At 41.6% G+C, this 18,525-nt stretch overlaps 1 protein-coding gene across 3 annotated transcripts in view; it reads right to left on the reverse strand.

Annotated features, from left to right (window-relative positions):
- Positions 1 to 16,927, reverse strand: part of LOC134754723 (protein transport protein Sec16A) — a 104,335-nt gene extending 87,408 nt beyond the window's left edge. For 2 of the 3 annotated variants that reach the window (XR_010128968.1, XR_010128966.1), the window contains exons 1-7: positions 16,597 to 16,927; positions 11,724 to 13,951; positions 10,247 to 10,443; positions 8,908 to 8,949; positions 6,509 to 6,673; positions 4,102 to 4,287; positions 1,760 to 1,853 (exon numbers count right to left, since the gene is read on the reverse strand). The gene's annotated coding sequence lies outside the window, so the exon portion shown is untranslated. The remainder of the gene's footprint in view (positions 1 to 1,759; positions 1,854 to 4,101; positions 4,288 to 6,508; positions 6,674 to 8,907; positions 8,950 to 10,246; positions 10,444 to 11,723; positions 13,952 to 16,596) is intronic. The other variant, XR_010128967.1, reaches the window with a different exon arrangement.
- Positions 16,928 to 18,525: the final 1,598 nt, after the last annotated feature.

Genomic DNA, 18,525 nt, shown 5'->3' on the forward strand with positions numbered 1-18,525 from the left:
AGGCGGCCGAGAGGTACTTGTAGCGACGCGACGATATCGCGGAGTGAGACACGCCTGGTGTTATTTTAAACATCAAACTACTATGAAATTACGACGTATAAATGACACTTGCACTGTCCGTTCTGTCAAAATCGTTGCACAGTTATCTTGGTCTAACTCTAAACGCTAACGTTTGACAATCCAGTTATTAGAATTGGACAACTTGATAATTAGCCATATTTGACGACTCATTTAGTTGTCATTGTCATGTTATGAATTTAGTTGTGTACATCTGATTGTTCATTAATATTATAAATCTAATGGTCAAAGCAATAGTGTATAATGGGGTTGGCCGGTCGAAATAATAAGCGGATGGCGCCAGCATAGCTTGCCCTGTCAATCCCTAGAATTGTGTCAAATTTTTGTTTTTTTAATGCCCTGGATGCCAGCCCTTTAAGGCCGTTCCATCGGTTTGCCGCTGTCTTTGTCACATCTCGCAAGAAAGAACGGGAAATAACATACGCGCCAAGTGTCAATTTTGATCGAATCTTGTCGGTTTTTATTTATTTTAAAAACGTTACCTTACAATATCGAAATTCTAAAGCTATAAAATTACTACTTATAGTATCACATAGTAAATAACCGAGTAAAGTAGGATTAAGAGTCCGAGTTAGAGGTTACTTTGGGAATTAATTGTATCGAGCAAAGTGTCATAATTCGTGTATCGGAAGCTATGTTGTTTAAGATAATATAGTCAAGAACTAGATATATTTTTTCCACGTCTACGAATATCAACGCCTCTTAGAAAAACGTGATCATATAAGGAGATTTTTCGCCTTCTGGCTCAGGGAACCGCCTTAAGCCAAATCTCATAGAAAAAGGGGCAAGCTATGATGGCGCCATCTCTGCAAACCTTTGAGAGTTGCCAACCCCATTGATAAAATGTTGATCAACGTTCAGCCCCTTTTTCATGGGCTTCCAATACTGAATTGATTCTCCAGACGAGGTCTGTTTAAAAACTAATGACTATGTCGGCGGCCGATCGTAAAATCAGGCCGATCGTTAAGTTCCCGTGTAATGTGTTGGGGCGTTTTCTAAAATAAATATTGAAAAACTGATTCTCAGAAATCCTGGTGTTTTTGGGTTCTTTCAACTCAGAATCTCTAGCATATTCAATACTGATGATTAAAATGTCCCAAAAATTTGTATGAAAACTGAATGAAATTTTTTTTTCACACTAAAACGTGACGTAATGGAATGGACATTTTTTTTAATGGCAGGATGGAGAATGCTGTCGATTCTGAGTAGAATGAGCCCAAGAATATCCAGATTTGAAAGAATCAGGTTTTCAATATTTATTTTAGAAAACGCCTATTGACGGTAGTCACATTAAACCAATAGATAGAGGCTCGTTAGGGTGTTTCAGATGGCCCGCAGGGCAAAAAGTCCAGAAATAGAAGCCCCGCGTAGCGGGGCTCCGTCGACTCAGGGAACGATGAAATGATTTTCACGATTCCCGAATTTCATGATCTACCTGAAGTTTACGACCGGCCGCGTCAACTGACGTTTTCAAGCAAAAGGTACCACATTTTCGTTTACCTTGAGGATGGTATTTGTTCAAAGCGTCCTTATGGCAAGCGACAATGCGGTACGTTTTACTTGAAAACGATACAACTACACCCCGCGCGTTTAAAATGCTCTAAGATACTACAGCACTGAACAATGTCCCCGAAGCGCGTGACGTGTCAAGCCAAATACCACACTAAGCGTATACACTTACGTATCAGTTCCCTTCAGCCCGTTGGCGCTCGAGCGGCCAGAATGTACGCTGCCGCCCTCTGCGCCTCTGTTGTCATAACCAAGAGCTCCGTAGCCTGGAAATAGTAGGTTACAGTCTTACAGTCACAGACTACACAGACACCCAATTATGAAGCATAGGCCGTACATAGGCACAGAATAAGTAATAGTATTATCATACAGAACGGCCACGCACCGCCCCGCCCCGACTCGAATTACCTCGCCCCGCGACACCAGATTGACGGCCGTTTGCCGACCGCTCAGTACTGGTTTTAAGCAACTTACACAATGACACATGACGCGTGTACAGACGTGCCTTTCACACATAGAAACGCAAGTGATTTTTGAAGTCTGTCCTCATTTTACTTGTGAAATAGGGTTGTTGACACATGTTGAATTTTATAACTAGATCTAGTTAAATAGATAGAAAATGAGCAATACAATATATCACAATAAATTGGAAACTTAAAAATATATGGAAATACAAGTCGAAATATGTTTTTTTTTTAACTTCCAAAATGAATATCCACGAGTACCGGTCGTAAATGTGGACGCAACTGAAATCAGCGGTCGCGCTCCCATACTACATAATAGTATGGGAGCGCTTACGTGTGGTGACCTTGATTGTCTTATGTGCTCCCTTAAGTAGTTGAGGTTGTCTCTGATTTTACCTTGCAATTTTGCTGGCCGCAGCCAGATATTCAGGTGGCGGGGGTGGCGGCGGTTGTCCGGCCATGATTTACTTGTATACACTCCCGATTAAAAGTATTTAGGCACCCTCAATTTTCACCATACAATTGTATACAAAAATTATTCTCAAAATAATACTGTTCGATCGCAGGCAAATTACTCTGTTACATGTTGGATTGAATTTTTATTTAGGTAAATATATTGAGCCTCAAATTATTGCCAAAGACATCCTTTAAAATTTCGAGTTTAATTTATGCAACGATTTATAAAACCCTTATGTAGTCGATCATACAAAATAAAACGATTTATGGATCTTTTTACGCTTGCCATTTGGTAAATAGGCAATGTACACCATTTTGAAGCTCGGTATGTCTGTTAAATTAAAAAAATGAACTGCACAAAAACTGTTACCCGACTGCGACTTACTTAGCGGTATAATTCTGTAAGTCGATTTTGTATACAATTGTATGGAAAAAATTACGAGTGCCTAAATAGTTATGAGCGGTAGTGTATCTCTATGTAACGAGTGGGGTTCCATATACTAACCTTGCATGGCAGTAAATTTGCTGGCCGCAGCCAGATATTCAGGTGACGGGGGTGGCGGCGGTTGTCCGGCCATGATTTGCTTGTATATCTCCATGTACCGAGTGGGGTTCCATATACTAACCTTGCATGGCATTAATTTTGCTGGCCGCAGCCAGATATTCAGGTGGTGGGGGTGGCGGCGGTTGTCCGGCCATGATTTGCTTGTATATCTCCATGTACCGAGTGGGGTTCCATATACTAACCTTGAATGGCAGTAAATTTGCTGGCCGCAGCCAGATATTCAGGTGGCGGGGGTGGCGGCGGTTGCCCGGCCATGATTTGCTTGTATATCTCCATGTAACGAGTGGGATTCCATATACTAACCTTGCATGGCATTAATTTTGCTGGCCGCAGCCAGATATTCAGGTGGTGGGGGTGGCGGCGGTTGCCCGGCCATGATTTGCTTGTATATCTCCATGTACCGAGTGGGGTTCCATATACTAACCTTGCATGGCAGTAATTTTGCTGGCCGCAGCCAGATATTCAGGTGGTGGGGGTGGCGGCGGTTGCCCCGCCATGATTTGCTTGTATATCTCCATGTACCGAGTGGGGTTCCATATACTAACCTTGCATGGCAGTAATTTTGCTGGCCGCAGCCAGATATTCAGGTGACGGGGGTGGCGGCGGTTGTCCGGCCATGATTTGCTTGTATATCTCCATGTAACGAGTGGGGTTCCATATACTAACCTTGCATGGCAGTAATTTTGCTGGCCGCAGCCAGATATTCAGGTGACGGGGGTGGCGGCGGTTGTCCGGCCATGATTTGCTTGTATATCTCCATGTAACGAGTGGGGTTCCATATACTAACCTTGCATGGCAGTAATTTTGCTGGCCGCAGCCAGATATTCAGGTGGTGGGGGTGGCGGCGGTTGCCCGGCCATGATTTGCTTGTATATCTCCATGTAACGAGTGGGATTCCATATACTAACCTTGCATGGCAGTAATTTTGCTGGCCGCAGCCAGATATTCAGGTGGTGGGGGTGGCGGCGGTTGCCCGGCCATGATTTGCTTGTATATCTCCATGTAACGAGTGGGATTCCATATACTAACCTTGCATGGCAGTAATTTTGCTGGCCGCAGCCAGATATTCAGGTGGCGGGGGTGGCGGCGGTTGCCCGGCCATGATTTGCTTGTATATCTCCATGTAACGAGTGGGGTTAGTGAGGCGTAAGTGCTCGTAGTACTGGTATTGTTGGCGTTGGAGCGCGTACGGGTCTGAGTATACGCTGCCATAACCTGCTGGAGAGAGATGTAATAGTACATTACTACAGAGGCCGGGAAGGAAGGGGTTGCCGGCCGAACGTAGTGAGGCCGGATAGTCATGAGGCCGACAACCCGATTTCACGCCGATGTATGTATAGTGCTTTTCTCAAACATAGACAGAGAGAATCATACTATCTTTGTCTTACTCTAGTACTAACACCCAAAAGAAAAGAATGAGTATAGTTTTTTTTGTTCTAATGTACTGACAAGATTTGCTTGACCAACTATATATATCAAGCAAATATCGCTTTTTTTTTCATTAACTATTCCAGCGTAGCAAAACCGTCTCGTGTGATGCGGAAGGGTCCTGGAATTTCCCCAGGCCACCCCCCACACAGTCCTACCGCTCTAATGGCCCTAGTACCATAGAGCCCGTCAGGTTAAAAAAAAAATTTAATAGGCGTATTGGCAGAATGTCATAAACGAACCAAAAAGCAAATATTGCTTATAGTTTTTTTTTAATGGCTGAATGCCTTGATGCTGTGCCACAATTATATGTGAAATAGAAATAAAAAAAAGCCACTTCCCGGCCTAGGCCTGCAACTTTGTATGAAATTTCATTACAGACCTCTCGTCTAGCCGCGCCTGAAACGTGATATTTCCCAGCCTAATATAAAGAACGTAATATCAATATTACATAGCATGTTTGGGAAAATTTTTTTTATTGATTATTTTTGACACCATATTCTCACTGTCCTTTTATAATTAGGTTTAAAATTATTACTTATTAAGTATTTCAATGCTATTCACTGAGTTTTATGTATAACTGATATCTGTGTAACCTTTTACCTTTACAAGATAGGTACTTTCTAGTGTTTCTGTATAAAGATATGTTTAATAAAAAACCGGCCAAGTGCGAGTCGGACTCGCGCACGAAGGGTTCCGTACCATTAAGGAAAAACTGCAAAAAAATCACTTTTGTTGTATTATTCTGTTTTTAGTATTTGTTGTTATAGCGGCAACAGAAATACATCATCTGTGAAAATTTCAACTGTTCAGCTATCACGGTTCATGAGATACAGCCTGGTTGTCACCACACGGACGGGTGACCGTTTTTATAGTTAATGGTACGGAATCCTTCTGTGTGTGAGTCTGACTCGCACTTGGCCGGTTTTTTTTTAGAAAGCGGTACACATACACACACGGCCTCAACGAAATGCTCAATTTTATATATTTATTGAAATATGAAACAAACGGTCATACAAAAAATGTTGTTACAGTTTCTTCTCTTAGTCTAGACCTATAGTTTCCATTTTTAGGGTTCCGTACCCAAAGAGTAAAAACGGGACCCTATTACTAAGACTCCACTGTCCGTCTGTCTGTCACCAGGCTGTATCTCATGAACCGTGATAGCTAGACAGTTGAAATTTTCACAGATGATGTATTTCTGTTGCCGCTATAACAAATACTAAAAAGTACGGAACCCTCGGTGGGCGAGTCCGACTCGCACTTGGCAAACAAGCATACGGCCTGCTAAACATCAGCAGTCTCCGTAGCCTATCCTATCCAGAGGAGTTAAATGCGCGTTGCCGACCCTAACACTCCGCACTGTTGAGCTCTGGCAACCTTACTCACCGGCAGGAACACGACACTATGAGTAGGATCTAGTATTATTTGGCTGCGGTTTTCTGTTAGGTGGAGGTACTTCCCCAGTTGGGCTCTGCTCTAGATCTGGAATGACATCCGCTGTGCTGTGCCACACAAAGCGAGATGACATTCACAGTGCTCATACCTCTTGTTGGCACGTGGGTGGAGATCGAAGGTGTCAGGACAGGAGTTGGAGAGAAAACAGCCTATGTATCGAATGGTGTCTATTCGTAAAGGTTCTGTAGGATTTTCGCGCCATAGAATACACTAAATGTCATTGTTTGGGGTTGATATAAATCATTCGGTACATACGTTCGATATCTGCACTTATTACATATTATTATTTTCGGAACCTTAGCAATATGTTGACTAAGTCGTCTTGGTTTACTGTACCTTTGCATTGAATACTACCATTGTTAGTTTGAAATGAACAGTCCATTACGACTCTAAGGGGTGTCGTGGGCTTATGAGGGGTTAGCACGGCATGATGGGGTAGGTAATTGCAGTATTTAGTATTTTTTGTCCGAACCATATGCCCTGCATTTTCAAAATCTTTCATGAATTAAACACCTCTATTCTGACCTGGCGGTTGGCGTGTTATCCTTACCATCATAGTACGCATCAGTACGGTGCCGACGCCTATGTCTGTCCCGCTCTCGGTCCCTGTCAGACCGACGGCGAGAATCTGTAGACGCGAGAGTGTCGTTCAACTCGTCGTCGGTGGGACCCGCGTCGCGGGACTCCGCGCGGGAGGGAGACGAGTACGGGTCACCTGAAAGAGATAGATATTAGAAGACCAAGAAATTTATAAAAACGGATTACATCGCGTATATTGAATTTATAATACATCGACGTTTCGAACCCTTTACCACAGAATAAGTAATAGTATTATCATACAGAACGGCCACGCACCGCTCCGCCCCGACTCGAATGACCTCGCCCCGCGACACCAGATTGACGGCCGTTTGTCGGCCGCTCAGTATTGTTTTTAAACAACTTACACTATGACGCATGACGCGTGTACAGACGTGCCGTTCACACATAGAAACGCAAGTGATGTATAGCGTGTCCGCCCTATGCCTTTACAGCGTTCGCGGTTAACGGGTGACTGAGGAAATACTACATTTGGTACTTCTGGTATTTCCTCAGTCACCCATTGACCACGAACGCTGTAAAGGGTTCGAAACGTCGATGTATTATAAATTCAATATACGCGATATAATCCGTTTTCATAGTTTTATTTCATGAGTAACAATCGCGGTAACCGAAGACAATATTATTAGAAGACCAAGTTTTTTTAAATAGTATTGTAGAAAGATTATCAGAGCGGCCAATGCGCTCACAATTATCTGAACACGCCTCTATGGTCAAGGCGTTATAGTGCGTGTTTAGATATTTTTGAGAACCGCTCCGATATATCTGACTGTACATGTACAAAGATGACAAGATAGACAAGAGATATAATATTTTTTCTTACTTTCGTTCACTATAGAAAAATACACGTGAGGTCTAATTTTTACATTTATTTTTAATTCTGAGTACACAAAAAATCCCAAATCTGAATATTTCATACAATCGCTTCACAATACAAACCTATTTTAAAAGTTAGTTAGGAACTTGTAGTGAGATCACCCAACGAAAGATTATTTTTAATGTTGTGGATAATTTTTTTTACAAACGTGACAGTTGTTAATAATAATGCATTTGCTTATGATATGTACAACTCGATGTGCAAGGAAATGATTGACATATGACATATGTATTACACTCGTATCGCCACCGGCTCTCACAGCATAATGAGGGCTACCGCGTTTAATTTCGCCGCTAGGGGCGCTAGTGTGGATGAAGGTCTTTCAAAATGTCAAATGCATAGAAGTTTGGGGGGTTTCAAGCTTTTTTATCGGGAATTTTCACTCCTTATTCATAATTGTGGTAAATCTTTGATTAATCATGGGAAACAATAGATATATATTAGTGGTAAAAAAAAAGTGCCAACTAAAATATATGCAAAATTAAACAGGTTGAAAAAATGAGACATTTAGACGTTAAAATACCGTTGTGTATATTAGAACGTATTGATTTTATAAAGATAAGCATAGAAGAATTTTGAGATCTGTTTTTCTGAACCTACATCTACAGTGGCGCCAACTGGTGGGCACTAAAACGGTAGCCCTTATTTCCCCACACCCCCAAAAAACCAACTTGCAAAAATAATAGCAGTTTATGTGACTGCTATAATGAAAGTCATTAAAACACGAGTGTAGGTTGCAAGTGTTATATAATGAAAGGCGTTAAAACAGCAAGTATCACAAGAACATCACACGAGCGTGTGATCAAATGGCGGTCGTTAGGTCGTTACATACGGTTCCTGAACACATCTAAAATCTTAATATGTGTGTAGATAAAGCAGTTTATGGAACTGTACATAATTAGGCATTAAAACACTAGTGTGATGCTTTTACGAAACGAGCTGAAATCGAGTTTCATACATCCACACTAGTATTTTAATGCCTTGCTATGTAGCAGTCACATAAACTACTTCTTCTTTAGTGCCTTAGGGTTTTATAAATAATAACCTCAAAGAATCCATTATTACTGGCCTTTTCTTTATGTTTATCAATAAGTAAAAAAATATATAATAAAATTCGTCATGTGCTAAACCTTTAAAACTTAATGTTCTGAAATGTATAGATATTTTTGGGGTCTCTATTGTTTCCCATATAGTTTTAAGTCATAATGTATTGTTTGTTCACATTTTCGTTAGTCATAATTTGGTTTTTCTCAGAAACGCGTCACTTTTCAGGATTGCCATAAAACAAATCTAACCTAACCTAACCTATCTACAGGATAACGTGAAGAAAATCCTGAAAAGTTAACGGTTTCAGAATTATAACTAATGATAATATGACAATCATTACATTATGCCTTTCAATAATTATGTCAAACAAAGGGACCTCATATTTTTGACGTGTTAATGCGATCACACGCATGCATCTTCACAAATACCTTTTATATCGGGGTCTTTGACGTCACCCGAAAATGTCACGACTGTAAAATAAATAAATAAATATACTAAATATATTAATATACTAGAATTAGATTGGCTTGATTTCCATTATAAAAACTATAGCCTCCTAAGGCCCCAGGTCCTACCTATAGTACTATAAAGCAAAGCAAATGCTGCCCCCTACAGTTCATGCACGCTCCCTATCTTCAAGTTCCATTCTAGTTCCATTTTGTACCTTCTCACAGTAACAATAGTATGAGGTCCGCGAGAGTAGCGACTCTCATATTAATTGTCACTGTGACAAGGTACAAAATGGTACGGAAACTAAACGATTTGACTGTACTCGTATACTAGCCTGGATAAATCGGATATGTATTGAATTGATTTATGATAACCGGCCGATATTCTTATCGTGTTCACACGCAATCTCAGAGATACGGACGCGCCAGGCGCGTGATAAGTATTTTAAATGATATAAATTCTTTTTAGGGATCTTCTTTGTGATATAAATTGATTTTCGATTTGTCCTATACTAAGGGCCTGTTTCACAATGTCCAAGTAAAGTTCTGAATAAGCTACTTGCCACTTATCTGACGAATAAAGTCATCGTTGGCGTTTCACAATCTCCAAATAAGCTTTATCTGCTGGATAAAGTGCTTTTTTTGTAGGAAATTTTATCTGGCAGTTAATTTATTTGTTAATTAGCTATCCAATACTTTACTTGGACATTGTGAAACATGCCCTAAATATTTGTCTAAAACGAAAACTTGTTCCGGTTTCCAAGATATTAAAGATAACAAATATCTACATTTACACGCCATACAGATGCCAATTCAAAGGTGCACTGACATCAAACCGATATTAGAATCATATCAGTTAGCAGTCTTTCGTCGTAGGTTGTAGCACAGGTAGCGGTACCCTACAGGATATACGTATAATAAAAAATAATGAACAGTGAATCGTGTATTCCACGTGAATGTCCCTTACTGTCTTCTAATAGTTCTGAAAAAGCTGAGAAAATGATATTGGGTCTGGTAATACTTCATGACTTTGCTTACATATTGGCGGTATATTCTCGAGCTTTACGGATTTGATTGAATTAGCTGCTATATAAGGAAAAAGCAGTTCGTAAGGGACATTCATGTGGAATGCCCCGAATACATTTTTCACCACGCCCATGTGAGGCTTGTGAGGGTAGCGAAACGGCCAAGCCACACATTTTGAGGTGTAGTTTGTGAAGCTAGCTGGCTCGGAGCAATGCTGAGCCGAACGGAGCCTAGTTTGTTAAGCAAGAAGTTTCACACCCCTGGTTTAACTTGCAGTGTGTCAGTAACTTACCTCTTCTATCCTCGTCCCTCCTCAAGCTTCCATATTTCCGATTGGGGTCAATGTCCCTGTAGCGTCCGTAGCGTCGTCGCTCGTCGTCGTCGTGACGTCGGTCGCGCTCGATCGTGTTGTAGCGATGACGGTCGTCGTAACGACGATGATCGTCCGGGCGGGGAGGCTTGGAGGAGTACGAGCCTTCGCGGTAACGTCTATAAAGATAATATCTTTCTGGTAAAAGCCCATTATTAACACGCTTTTATTAGGTCGACCTGTATGTAACTATGTAATGGAATCTAAGGTAACTAATTTAACCATCTTCCCGGTTTCCGATGAAGCTGAAAATTTGCATACGCATGTAAGTCGGGTGACAATGCAATATTATGGTACCATCGTTGAACCCCGACCAAGCGTCGAGGTTGACCGTCGCTCTTTACAGTCCACGCGCGTCAGTTGTTGCAGCCGTCCGTCCGTGAAAACTTAAAAAATGCTTACATGATAATTAACTGCAACAGCCCAAAAATTGCGAGCACCCAAAGGCAAGAACATATTTCCTATCGCAGATAATTAATTTTAAAATTATATTATGCGTAAATTTTGTATGAAAAAGTCGGCACGCTTGGTTTCAATACAAATCGTGGTATTTGCGTCATCTAGCGTATATATTAAATCTGTGTGTCATGAAATCAATTTCACGCCACTAATTTCGTAATGTAAATCCGGCTTAACTCTCTGAATGCCACGTCTATCGTGTGAGGCGCGCATAGACATAGTATATACAAGTAGTTATAGACGCGCCATCGAGCGACCGGGGGTAAGAGAAAGAATATTCGTATAAAATTTGGGCAGCATAGGATTTTTTTCTCTTTCACTCTTATAAATTTTGGAATTTCGCCATCGCCTCCTATGATGCCACCCGGTCGGTGATAACGACAAAGCATGGCACTATTATCTCTTTCCTCTTATAGGAATCGCAATAAGACTATCTTTCTCTATCAAAGAGTGTCAGGCCCTTGGCGGCGCGTGATCGTGAATCTTATAGCAATGGGTCAGTTAACGTCTTTGGCGGTCAAAGAGCTAAAAATATCAGCTTTTATTACGTACTATATTTTTTTTTCAAACAATTATCTACTCTTCAATTAGGTATGTTTAAAGTCTCAACGAGTTGCGTTATATCCCAGTTCACCTTCAGTCACAGAATAAATAATAATACTACGTACAGAAGGTTCACACTCTAACAAAACGCGTCTATTACGACAAATATGACCGCTAGGTGGCGCAAGCGCAACTAGGTGCGCGGCATCTAGTATGGCTAGACACCAAAATTGGTGTGGGCCGCATGTACTTGTTGCGACGCGCCACGCTTGCCTCAGTCTATATCATCAGATCAACTCGATATGTTATGAAGAACACATATGCACTTTGCAAGTCAACATTTTATAAAAATGATACAAAACAAAGGGTATAGAGTAGAGTGAACGATTTTTCTTACCTGCGTTCTCTTTCCCTGTCGCTATAGTAATCCGTATCTTCCGTCTCATACCGACGACTCCTGGTGCCGCGGCGATTTTTCCTACCCTCAGGACTCGCCTCTCTTTCTCTCCCATCTCTCCTCTCCCTCCTATCCTTATCATCTCGCTCTCTCCTCACGGACCTTCCATCTCTGTCATACTTCCTGTCTCTTGAGTATCTCCCATCGTCCCTGTCCTTGTCTCTCGACGACTTGTGTTTCCTGTCCCTCCTTGGGCTTGATTTAATTCTATCTCGCTCTGAATCCTCCCCTGACGTCCTGTTGATAGATTGACGTCGCGAGCTTGACATAGGATGGTCATTCTCGGATAAGTCCGTCTTTCTGTCCGTTCCTGGATCCGTTGCGTTGGTATCAGCGCCAACGATGGTATAAGTTAAATCAGAAACTGCAACGGTGCTTAGATCCTGAAGATTCTCGCCTTCCATCATGACTTCCCGTTGCTGCTCTTCTGGAGGTCCATTATAATCGGAGGATACATCGTTAGAGCTTCCGCGGACGTTGAAAGGATTCCTAGGTGGTTCGGTATAATCTGAACCGTCCACGTTCTGCTCTCGTATATCAGAAGGTCCGGCGTTCGGGTAATCATGGTCCACACCTGTTACTACTCTGTGCTCATTGTAACCGGCTTGGTATTGTGGGTATTCGTCGTTGCTCGGTTCGCCGGGGACCATCCTGCCTATAGGTCGTGTTCTTTGTGGTTGGGAGTAGTCGGGGGTCTGTTGACCATCGGCTTGGCGGTACGGGCGGGGATTCTCGTCCGTAGGCTGCCCGTCTATGTGTCTATCCATGTAGTTGTCGGGCTGGTTGTAGGAATTGTCTTCTTCAGTCTGCTGTCCAGGCACCATGCGAGATAAACCTGGCGGCGGCTCGTCGGCATTAGACTCCTGTTGGCCTACGACCATCCTCCTTAATCCCGGTGGAGGCGGCAAGCCCCTACTGAAGTCAGTATTCTCATAATCACCCGTAGACAGATGCGCCGTCTGCAAATACTCGTTTCTATCGTTCTGTGGCGCGACTTCCAAATTATCTGGTACCTGTGGATTAACTTGCAGTGGTCTGAAAGCTACCTGAGGCTGGTCTGGGCGTTCAGAATTGTCCGGAGTAGTTTCAAGATTCGCTCCAAAGCCTAATGGTGTTCTGTGCTGGACTTTGTTGACTGCTGGCGTCGAATTCAAGGCCGTTATCCCTGGGAAAGGTTGATTAGGCGTGGTGGATTTACTAGGAGTGCTTTTATGGGAGAACGAGCCAGTGTTCTTAAAGGGGTTTTGGCTTGAAGCCGGGAAGTTTATAGGCGGTAGTGGTAAGTTTGAGACGGGAGGAGGAATCCCGGCAGGGGACCTTGACGGCGAAGGCGCCTCATGTCGCTCCTGTGTCTCATCATTAGCGATGCTCATTTCTTGCAGCGAAGAAGCGAGCTCGTCAGATTTCCGGTCCCTTCGCTCGATCTCTTCAACTGTCGGCGTAGGCCAATCGATCGGGGGCATTAAGTCTTCCCCCTGGAAATTGAAGTTAGTTGTATCGTTATGTCCCGGGCTACTTTTTGTTGAATTCCTAGATTGATTTTCGCTCCGATACGTGCTTTCGGAGTGGAGCGGATCGCTGGATTCCTGAGACATTTGGGACTCGATAGACCACTGAGGTGTTAAATCGGAGTTCAATCTTTTCCCAAGCGCTAAGTTCGGCAGCCTTTCCTTAACAGCCTCCTTATCGCTTAGCTTGACATCCTCTTTGGGTGGTTCAGGTTTAAGTTCTTGGGTCTCAGTAGGTTTCTCTTCTTTCTTGTCTCCCATGGACCAGTTCCAAGTGTCGGTTGAAGCGAAGCTTTCTTCTATGACATTTGCGTTGTTGAACATTTGTGGTTGGTTTTGGGCAGCGAGTTGGGCCTGTTTGGCTGATTCGTCCCAGCCCCAGTCCCAGTTGTCTTCCCAGGTATCTGTGGGACCCTGCGGAGGCTGGATGGGTTGGTTTGGGTAGTATTGGTAGCCAGGTTGGGGTTGGTAGCCTGGGTAGTTCTGGTTGTAAGGTTGCTGGTACATTTGGTTGGCGTTAGGGTACTCCGGTTGGAAGGGATACTGTTTGTATTGTTGTTGTGGTTGTTGTGGTTGTGGTATTTGTTGTTGTTGTTGAGGCCACTGTTGTGGTGGCGCCCCTGCATAGCCGGGATACATGTTTTGTTGGTTATTGAATTGCTGTAACAAATAATATGTTTCACTGAAAAAAATAGTTTTTATAATAAACACTAAACAATCTACTCTACAATACTAGATGAATATCGCCATAAGTGAACAGAATGATGATGGTGAATTATAATGAAGTCTTACACCTACGAAAACGCAATAATTTCATAGGTGAAGCAAACGCACTCGCGGCCGCAATGCCTCGGGCGAGACACGTCTCCTGCACAGACCGAACTGCTTCGCGCGGCAATCTCCTCGCTGGCAGTGTGTGAACCCGCCTAATGGCCTTTTTTTCATTGTATAAAAAGATATATGTACAAAAAAAAGGTCTGTACCAATGTTAATGACACTTCAAAATTCATAAATCTTAATGCAAATACATAAGGGTCAATAAATGTGTCGTTTTCAATCAAAAGGTACCACATTGTCGCTTACCATAAGGACGCTCTGATAGGTTATTCATATAAAGATACAATCTAACTTCGTCCTTATGGTAAGCGACAATGTGGTACCTTTTGATTGAAAACGTCACAAATACCCTCCCTGCGGCAATTGTGTAACTCGTAATTAAGCACACTTTGCTGTTAGTAACATAATGTAGTATTTAGATGCAGTAATAAAATAAAACCGTTTAAAAACCGTAAGTAATAAGTATTTTTATTTAGATCTATTGTAATCTAAATATAATCCTAATTACATGGAGTATCTTAAAAGCCTCTCCATGGACAGATCAATTGTTGGTGGCAGAGCCTATATCGGACAAAGCAATCAGTGTTTACCACTTTATTGACCTCTCCCTTGAGTAGGGAACTATGATAGCATCCATGAGGCTGACATGTTCACCTAGAGTGTCCAAAGCCTCCATAAAAACCAGATTAAAAAAAAAAGAAAAGCCTCACCATTAAAGACATGTGATTTGATATATTGCGGCATTTGATTTGATTGATCGATTTAATTTGTAGCAAGTAATTAGCCGGGTCCACACATAGCGAGCATACGCGCGAGGCAATTTCCTCGCGCACAAAACGGCCGATGTAGACGTGCCTCGGCCGAGGCGGCGCGCGCGAGCACGTCTAAAAATGTCGATACCACACGCGCGCCTCGGCCGAGGCACGTCTACACTGGCCGTTTTGTGCGCAAGGAAATTGCCTCGCGCGTATGCTAGCACTGTGTGGACCCGTCGCAGGCCATTTGTTCTAATCTAAGGTCTGTAGAAGATTAGTTATGAAAATTAATACAAACCCAATAGGAATTTTGTTAGTGAGATGTAGGTATGATTTGACACAGCCAGTTCTGCTCAATCTAGCATAACATTTGGCAAACCTTGTTGTAAGAACTTACCATATGGATACAAACATATAACAAGGCATTAAAAAAAAAATCCTCACCACGAGAAGAAGAATAAGAACATGATATAACAAGGAATGAAGTAGCATAGAAATCATTGACCGCATAGCAGAAGCAATGAATAGATTCGCTCAGCAAATAATATTCAGAAGCATTTTACTGGAATTTTGCAACAAAAGCTGTCTATTATTCATCTGCGAATGGTAGAAAGCCAATTTTTGGTCAATAGTCTTGTTTTTGTAACTATAAAGTACTGCGAGAAGCAAATAGTATGAAACACTCATTATTTTTTTGCATAGAAAATGTATGGCTTAATTTCTTGGGTTAAAAATTTCATAAGAGCCAAACAGAAACTATTAGCCGGGTCCACACAGAACGCGCGCCGCTTCGCCTGAAGCATGTCTACACTGGCCGTTCAGTGCGCGAGGAAATTGCCTCGCATGTATGCTCGCTTTGTGTGGACCCGGCTATTTCCTAGCATACTCAGAGAAACAGAGAGGTGGAATGATGCTTTGAGTAAACCAAGTTATAAAAAAAACTGGCCAAGTGCGAGTCGGACTCGTCCACCGAGGCTTCCGTACTTTTTAGTATTTGTTGTTATAGCGGCAACAGAAATACATCATCTGTGAAAATTTCAACTGTCTAGCTATCACGGTTCATGAGATACAGCCTGGTGACAGACAGACAGACGAACAACGGAGTCTTAGTAATAGGGTCCTGTTTTTACCCTTAGGGTACGGAACCCTAAAAAAGAGCACAGCCTAAATTACAATACATACATAAGAATCAAATCAAAAGAAATGAAATGTATGCTTTTTAAAGTTCCATATAAAAGTCTATATTCATTGCTTTTGAGAGTACTGTATCTAAAAGTATGATGGTACCAGGTAGATGGTTTGCCTACTGCTTTTACAGGACTGTGAGTACCTGCTAGCTTAACTAGCTTTAATTTAGTCTATGGTTCATCAGGAGAAAATGAATGAATGAAGTACAGGATTAAAAATTTTTTTTAAAAAGTTAAAAGGTATACCCCCACATAAATACAGCAAGCATGAATTATGTAAAAGCCTTACTACTTAACAATATTGCGTGGTCATCAGATGATACAACAGGTTAGTATTGCAAAAAATATGGGTTAGTTATATGTGAAAAACTCGCTACAAACTGATTATAAGCGCGTAATATACCCAGAAGAAGCATAAACACGTATTATTGATTATAACATGTGAAAAAACTTATTATACGCGGCCATAACAATACTGTTTTCAGTGGAAACTGCGGACACGTATACCTCGGTATTTGGGACTCACCTGAGGGTTGAAGGCCGCCTGGTCCCCGGGCGGCCCTCCCGGCTTCTTGGCCCACGACATGGCCCTTTAATTACGTAACATTCGCGAGGAAATCGCACGCATATGCTAGCTACAACAATACCAGTCACTCTCTGACATACACCGCACTTTCACTTGTCACCGCTCACTATCAACTTTGAAACGAATCAACATAAATACGTATTCAAGGCTTATTTCTAGCGTTTACAAGTAATTAGTACGTTTGTTGGGTTATTTTATAAATACTTCAGAAGAAAGTACATCGTTGACAGAGAGCCATCGATCGGAGCGAAGGTGCCCCGTTGGCAGTGTAGCCATGTACGTTACGACCACAGAGTATATAATCACTACGTTCTAAGCCTCAGAATAATGACTAAAGCAAAGAAGCCGGGCAAAAATAAAAGCTTGGTAAAAGATATCGTATTCACAACACGTTATTACTTTTTGTCTATGAGTGAGTGAGACAACAATCCGCAAGTTCTTTCGTTTTTTTCAGTATTGTCATAAGATAAACTGAGGGAAATGTCAAATGGGTCCTATGTGGTTCTATATTATAATCCAGCCAAATAAAATATATGTTCGTTATTTCACAGGTAGGTGTCAACTGTAACAACTTGACATAGTCGTATTTTTTCAGTTGAAATATTTCGGGATGTTTCAGCGGTCATCTTGGTTTATTTTAATTATATATTTTCTATTCCTGAAAGATTGTTGGAAAACGTGCTGAGTTTTTATTTGTAATGGTTTGAAGTTCCCTTTGTGATAATGTCTTGTGTGATCGAGGGCTGTAAATCGCATACAGGAAGAAAAGAAAATACGCACGAACCGATAACCTTTAATTGGTGAGTTTTGTTCAATTTTGAAGAAATTTATTTATAGGACCTGACCCTAAACATAGAAATCGATATGTTGTTTATGTAATTATTACTTGCATTCAAGTCTATATAGATTTTTGCATATATTTTCGAACTTTTCTGCTAAGTATGAAAGGTTATATTTTTGGCATAGTGATGTATCGACCTCAGATCAATAACCTATCGACATTTACAGCTTTCTTATAGTTTGGCCCAGGACTGTCTCATTTTAATTGATGAGTACAGTCAAGGGCATAAATATATATACATTCCCAAAGTCTCAAAAATATGTGTACGCTCAGACAATAAAATCGTGTTCACATATTTTTAAGCCATTTGTCTGGATCGATATTTTTGCCTTCGACTGTACCTATAGTTTTCTTTGTTCCTACTTACTGACAGATTGTGTTTGCCAGACTATAGTTTAATACTAAAAACCGGTCAAGTGCGGGTCGGACGCGCGCACCAAGGGGACCGTACTTTTTAGTATTTGTTGTTATAGCGGCAACAGAAATACATCATCTGTGAAAATTTCAACTGTCTAGCTATCACGGTTCATGAGATACAGCCTGGTGACAGACAGACGGACAGCGAAGTATTAGTAATAGGGTCCCGTTTTTACCCTTTGGGTACGGAACCCTAATAAAAAAGACATTAATGATCATTGATGAATGTTCCTTTTATTAATATTGTTGGTCACAAAACTCAACTTTTTATTTCAGATTTCCAAAGGACGAGGAATAGGGGATATTACTGCAATGTTCTGCCACCAGAGTGCAGCACTAGCTTTTTTAGTGCACCGTAGAGTAACTTATTCATACTGTACCTTTAACAGGTTTTTGACAAGTTTTCAGGGGACCTACCGGAAAACTCGAATCCGAAATTTCGTTATCTAGCTGCCTCTTTATCGCTCGAATACGCAAGAGTGACAGAGATGTTAGATAACGAAAGTTCGATTTTCTTGTTTCGCGATAGACCCTCAGATTGTGATAGTGGCGCCACCTACGCCGAGTTTCGCGTAATATTCCCTATTATTAAATAATAAAAAAATATTACA

This window comes from Cydia strobilella, chromosome Z (genome assembly GCF_947568885.1).
Source record: "Cydia strobilella chromosome Z, ilCydStro3.1, whole genome shotgun sequence".
Classification (NCBI taxonomy): domain Eukaryota; kingdom Metazoa; phylum Arthropoda; class Insecta; order Lepidoptera; family Tortricidae; genus Cydia; species Cydia strobilella.